We start from the raw sequence: 7,556 nt of genomic DNA, 5'->3' as shown, positions 1-7,556 counted from the left end.
AAATTTAGCCAAAAAATTAAATCAAAATGATCAACAAAGCTTATTTGTCTTTAAAAAGAAGATCAACAGTACTATTGTTATCAAACGTTTCATATTTCAGCAAAATTGACGTCAAAAAGATTTAGTCAAAAATTACGGAAAATGTGAAAAAAGACAACAGAGTTCACTCTACTTTTCTCAGAAGTTTAAACATCGATAACTCCCTGTAAAAAAACGAAAAAAAAACAATCTTTTTGTTTTTGTTTTCTGCACTGGACGAGGTCTCTAATGATACCAGTCTCAATTCTCTACGATGAATATATCGATCGACCAAAATCATCTAAACAAAAAAAAACCCAATTGATTATATATTTCTCCCTGCCTCCTCATGTGTATATTTACAAATATAAATTTATATATATTGTGATACTGGAGCTTACAGTATTTAGAAACTTTGTAACCAAGTACTAAACTATCTACCTATAAACACTCTATGCATATGTTTTTTAATTACTGTCTTTGTAAATATATATACCAATTGGTGTTAGTTGCTCTTTTGCAGCAACCTGTTCGTTAAACATAGAAATGTGTCAATCACACATTAAGAACGTGCAGACGATAAACTATAGCGATAGAAAACAGTCGCATCGTGGCCAATTGAGTATTACTGCACTATAGTGTTTTCTTCTCTAAGAGTAGATTATTCCTATGAGTCAGGAAGTAGATAGATCCTCCATATCCTCAACCTCACCTAACACCTCAGAATTAGATAGCCAACTGGTGTGGTCGAACCCAGTTAGGACTACATTGAATCCACAGATTACCCGACAACTCTCATTCTCAAACATCCTTCTCGACATGGCGCAGTCAGCCAAAACTCCATTAGGAGTAAACCCATTCTGGGAAACCGGCGCAACACCACCTATAGAATGGAGACAAGGGTTCTCCACACTAAAAATGGCGATATTATTACGCGACAGCATTGAAGTAGATAAGTTACTCAAATTGAAACCACAACCCACAGACTTATTCTACCCTACACTACCAACATACGAAGAAGAATTCGAAGAAGAGACAGACGATGAGGCAAGAAACAGAGAACCGAGAAACGAAAGAAGGAGAGTAGACTTTGGGAATGAATGCAAGATAATAGAGCGAAAAGGAGCAATGGTCGACAGAATACCGTGGGATGAAGCAGACACGAAAGTAAAAAGCCTTATATTATTATCACTTGGAGCGGAAGCAAGAAGAACCTATCATCAGAAAAATCCACACACACAAATAGAAAAATGCACCACAAATGAACTCGTACACGAACTCAACATAACATTCACTATTCCACGAAACACCACATTTGACAGATTTAAATTCTTCAAATCCATGCAACAGTCACACGAATCACTTGAGACATTTTACAGCAGAATAAGAGAAGCAGGCGCACTATGCAAATTTAAGGACTTAGAGGAAGATTTGGTAAAGGACCTTTTCATATCAAACATGACCAACACATCAATTCAAATGGATCTCTTATCAGAAGTAAGAACACCACAACAAGTACTTAATTTCGCAATCAACAGAGAAAGGGGCCAAGCAAACCAACAGGAAATTTTGAAAGCACACTCTAGCAGCACCAACTGGTCACAAGTATCATAAATCAGAAATAAACCAAGAACACCTTTCACTCAACGCCCACCACAACAACCAATATTACCAACTCCAACAACCTGTAAAACAGAACCCTGCTACAAATGCGGTCATCCATTTATAAAAAATTACTTAAACATGTGCAAAGCCCAAAATTTCACCTGCAAAATATGCAAAAAGACCGGTCACTTTACATCAATGTGCAAAGCCCCAATGCCAGAACGAAGAAATCCAACATTTAGACAGGACTTCAGGAAAAACACACAACAACAACAAACAACACCACAAACAAGAAGAGTGAGACAAGTGAAAGAACAGGACATTTGCGAGGAAGAAGAAGAAACAGAAGAAGAAACAGTCGACGCAGAAGCCGCTCTGTACATAAAGGAGCTAATGGAAGACTGGTCGTCAGTCAATACAATAAGACCTGTGGAAGTGAAGAAAATAAACACCATATCAGTCAATAAAACAACTGGAGGTGAATGCTGGGTTAAAACAAACGGAAAAAATACGGAATTGGATTGGCTAGCAGACACAGGTTCACCTCGCTCAATTCTAGAATACACAAAAGCAAAAGAAATCACAAAACAAAACAAAGAAAGCAAAATAACAAGGTTCGACGAGAAATCAAGATACAAATGCTTCAACAATCAGGATATAAAGATCTTAGGAGTTTTGCACATCACACTTAAGTCGGGGGCATGGACAGCAAAAAATTGCAGAATACTTCTGGTCAAACATCTACCACAACCAGTTATGGGGAGAGATATTCTACAGCAACTGGGGATAGTTCTCACCGCTACAAAACCAACTGGTAACACAATCAACTTAGTATCAGACACATCGACAGAACAAAACATCATAAAATGGATATTCAAAAAATACCCACACTTATGTACACGACTAGAGCGTTCAAAAAATCATGTGGCAAAATCAACATTCAAAGAAAACTTCACACCAACACAACACAAAGGTAGAAGAGTCCCACTACACCTACTAGAAAGTGTAGAACAAGAATTAGAAAAACTAATTGAAGATAAACAAATTATGAGATTGGAAAAGTGTTCCGATGAATACTTTATAAGCCCCGTAGTAATTACTGTTAAAAAAGACAAAAAAGTTAAAATTGCACTCGACTCTAAGGAACTAAATGACGCAATCCATAAAAACAAATATCAAATGCAAAGCATCGACCACTTAATAGACGCAGTTGCAAACTACGTCTCCGAACGGAGCACAGAACAAGGAACATTCTACTTCTCGAAAATAGATTTGAAATATGCTTACAGCCAAATACCTTTAGACCCACAACTACAAAAACATTGCAATTTCATCATATTAGGGGGAAAAGCAACAGGCACGTACAGATTCTTAAATTGATTTTATGGACTAACAGATATGCCAGCAACATTCCAAAAAACCATTGAAGTAACACTAAGAAATTGTCATAACAAATTTGCCTTCCTAGATGACATACTAGTAATAACAAAAGGCAAATTATCAGATCATGAAGAAGAACTCGACAAAATATTACACCGATTGGACAAAGAAAACTTAGCAATAAAATTACAAAAATGTGAATTTGCTCAGAAACAAATAACTTGGTTAGGTTACGAAATGACACCAACTGGTATAACACCTACAAAAAAGAAGTGCGAATCAATCAATAAACTGGAAACACGCAAAACACTAAAACAGCTCAGATCATTCATGGGATGCATACATCACCTAATAAAACTTACACCAAGACTAGCCGAATTATCTGAACCATTAAGACCACTCTTATCAAAAAACAATACAAAAGCACAAAACAAACTAGACTGGAAAGAGGAACACACAGAAGCATTCGAGAACATTAAAAAACAAATAATAAAAATTACTGAAAATAAACATTTTGACATAACTAAAGATACAAAAACAAAAAGCGACGCAAGCAAAAAAGGCCTAGGCGCATGCCTGGAACAAAAACACGGTCAAATCTGGAAACCAGTTGCTTACGCCAGTAGGTTTTTGAACAGATTAGAAGAAAGATACAGCACTAATGAACTAGAACTATTAGCCATAGTATGGGCATTAGAACATTTCAAATATTACCTCTACGGCAATAAATTCATTCTCCAAACGGATCACCAAGCCTTACTGTCAGCACTTAAAAATAATCGAGGAAACAAAACATACCAAAGCAGACTATCAAGATGGGTAGGTAGACTACTCCCATTTAATTTTACAATAGAACATATACCGGGGGAAAACATGGGATTCGCGGATTATCTAAGCAGAAACCCATCAGGCGCACCATCGCCAATAAACGAGGATGACGAAAAGTTCGTAATAAACTTAATAGAGGAAATGAAGCACGCGATTTTAAAACAAAGCATAAATTCATTTGGTTCAAATAAACCAACTGGTAATTCAAACCAATCAGAGAGCTCAACTCAAAATGAACGAAATGACGTCACGCACGCTAAAGAAAACACACACACAAAAGAGAGCGCTTTTTGCCATTTTAAATCTAAAAGTAAGTCGCCTCTTTCTCATTCTTTGTTAACAAAAATCAAACCAAATCTTATCGCAATTACAACCCGCGCTCGTCCAAAATTAAACACATTTGAAATTCCCATCAAAAAACGCTTCCATGGCCCAAACGAAAAGAATTCTCCAACGGAGATCAAGCCCCAAACAAAAATTTGTGTGACAATAGCACACAAACTGATATCGAGTCCAATAAAGGCAAAGGCCTTTCCTCCCTCATTCCTGACAAACACGAAGAACTATTTAAAGCCATAGACGATACACCAACACCCGATTACAGAATGAATCTTATGAAAGTCTTTAACGAGGAATTCATAGCAGAAAATTCAAAAAAGGACCTAGGCCCAATTATTGATCTCGTAGAAAAACAAGATTGGCTTTCGCTAAAGAAAACAAATTCCATATTTTACAAAATTCACCGCGACCTCTCAGTTACACCATCAGGTTGCCTGTTATACGACAACCGTCTAGTTATTCCAGCAAAATTGAGACCGATGGTCCTCCAAACAGTTCACAGTAAACATCCTGGTCAAGCGGGCATGTTGGCCCTCGCGAAACTCATATGGTATTCACATATACATAGTGAGATCGTCGCACAGGCGCAGAGCTGCAAACATTGCATCGAAAAAGGTAAAAATTTAAAACCATTAATTCCAAGAACCAATTTAGGCTCACTACCAACACTAGTAGAACCCAACGAAGAAATACAAATGGATTTCGCAGGATCAATTCCGTTTAAGAATAATACACAAAATAATTATATCTTAGTAACAGTAGATAGACTATCGAGATACCCACATGCAGAAATATTCAACAACTGTGACACAAACACAGCTATAGAATATCTCGAAAGCTACTGTAAAGTACACGGAATTCCACGCTCAATTAGATGCGACCAAGCACAAGCATTTAAAGCAAAAGAATTCGACATATTTTGCAAAAACAAAAACATAAAACTAATACTAGCACCAGCTGGTGATCATAGAGGCACAGGCATGGTGGAAAGATTAATCCAAATAATAAAAAGAAGATTAGCGGTATTAGATATAGACCCAAATTGGTCTAACACAACACTAATCAATAGGCTAGCGAACATCATAGAAAACATCAGACTAATACCCAACACTACAACAAAAATATCACCATTCGAAGCACACTTCGGAAGAAAACCAAACACTGAAATATCGAACATCACAACAAAAGCATCACACAAAAATCTCACATACAAAAACCTAACAAATTACTGTTTAGACAAGAAAGTGCTCAAGCAGAACGCCCTCACGATGGAGGAGATCTGGAGACGAGATGGTGAATCGGAACAAGAACTAGACATCAGATACCGAAGCGACAATGATAACGAAGACCATCAACCGTCTACACCCACAAACCCAACACCAACTGGCAGTCACCAACCGTTAGAAGTAATCTCAAGCGACGACTCAGAAAATGTACCGCTAGCCACAACTTCCAGAACAACAAAGTCCCCACGTAAGATTTATCCATCTGAAATTCACTTCACAATTGGTGATAAAACAACAAAATATATAAAAACACGAAGTAACGTCTCACGAAAATCACTTGCAAGAAAAACGAAAGAACTCGAAACACACTCGCACCACAATGGAACATAATAAAAGACGGCACCATCACTAACTATTCACCAGACACCATAACCATAGACACACCACTTAGAAAAAACACAGTAATAAAAAAAAACCACCTTGTCATAAAAAACGAACAAAAACCTATCACAGAAACAACAGATGAACAACAAAAACCAAGACTAATACACATGGTAGCATGTGAAACAGTTGGCGAATATAAAAGAAACCAAGAAAAAATTAAAAAGTTCTGTTTAGAAGAAGCAAAGCAACAGAAGGCAACAAAGGCGGCACAACCAACTGGTGGACATAAAACTCAACAAACGAACTTCAGGAACACACATCCAAGAGCGCAGTCAACCAATTGGAGTCCAGCAAAAGTTTGACAAGTAGCAACGCAAAATCAGAGTAAACAACAACAAAAGACTAAAAACCCGACAACACCCAAGAAACAGAATCGGACAAAACAGAGTGATTCCAAAAAACGACCGCGAACTCCAAAAGCCAACCCAGGAGAAACATTCGAGCAACGTTCGAAAATGATGGCATTGCAGAGCACACAAGAACACGAACAAAACAGATCATTCATACAAGTAGACACTAGTGCACTACAACAATCACCAAACACAATTATTTACCAATTCGTAGAAAACGAATCACCACAAACTATATTTGCATCAAGCGACCCGAAAGACTTTATGATCACATCTCCGGATAGCCCACCAGTGCAATCCGACCGAAACAATGCAAACAACAAAGTAACCAATAGCCCTGACTTTAAATCAACTAAATCAACTCCAAAAATTGATAAGACAGTTGATAAAATTCACAGACTACATGACAACACAGCAAAATTCAACAACACACAAGTCATATTTCTAGACTCCGAAAATGAAGATCAAGACCAACACGAAATTGCAACCAACTTACAACAAGAAAAAGAAAGATTAGAAAGAGAGCAAGCAAACATTATTTCAATACTCCCTGCACCACAAGAATCAGACAACACAGAGATACTCAACAAGGACACTAGTGAAGAATTGCCACAACCAACTGGTAAGGGATCACAGGAAACAATCACATCAGAAACAAAGTCCGGAAACAATAACAACAACACAGACCAATTGGTAACAGAAAAGAACAAGAAAACACAAGATACAAGCCTGGAACAACAACCAATAGAAAGAACCGAACCCACATTTCAAAAGTCGTACACCAGCAGCACGACATCACAAGAGTACTGTACACCTCCATTATCCCCAACAAGCGAGATATCAGACATAAACTCGGCTGACATAGAAGCACTGAATGAAACATTGTGAAAAACTGTTTCATTCTAGAGAAGGGGAAGTGTGATACTGGAGTTTACAGTATTTAGAAACTCTGTAACCAAGTACTAAACTATCTACCTATTAACACTCTATGCATATGTTATTTAATTACTGTCTTTGTAAATATATATACCAATTGGTGTTAGTTGCTCTTTGGAGCAACCTGTTCGTTAAACCTAGAAATGTGTCAATCACACATTAAGAAAGTGCAGACGATAAACTATAGCGACAGAAAACAGTCGCATCGTGGCCAATTGAGTATTACTGCACTATAGTGTTTTATTCTCTAAGAGTAGATTATTCCTATGAGTCAGGAAATAGATAGATCCTCCATATCATCAACCTCACCTAACACCTCAGAATTAGATAGCCAACTGGTGTGGTCGAACCCAGTTAGGACCAAATTGAATCCACAGATTACCCGACAACTCTCAATCTCAAACATCCTTCTCGACATATATATATACAG

The sequence above is a fragment of the Convolutriloba macropyga genome, chromosome 13 (genome assembly GCF_964194025.1).
Source record: "Convolutriloba macropyga chromosome 13, txConMacr16.3, whole genome shotgun sequence".
Taxonomy (NCBI): Eukaryota; Metazoa; Xenacoelomorpha; order Acoela; family Convolutidae; genus Convolutriloba; species Convolutriloba macropyga.
Note: the sequence above shows the minus strand (reverse complement) of the source record.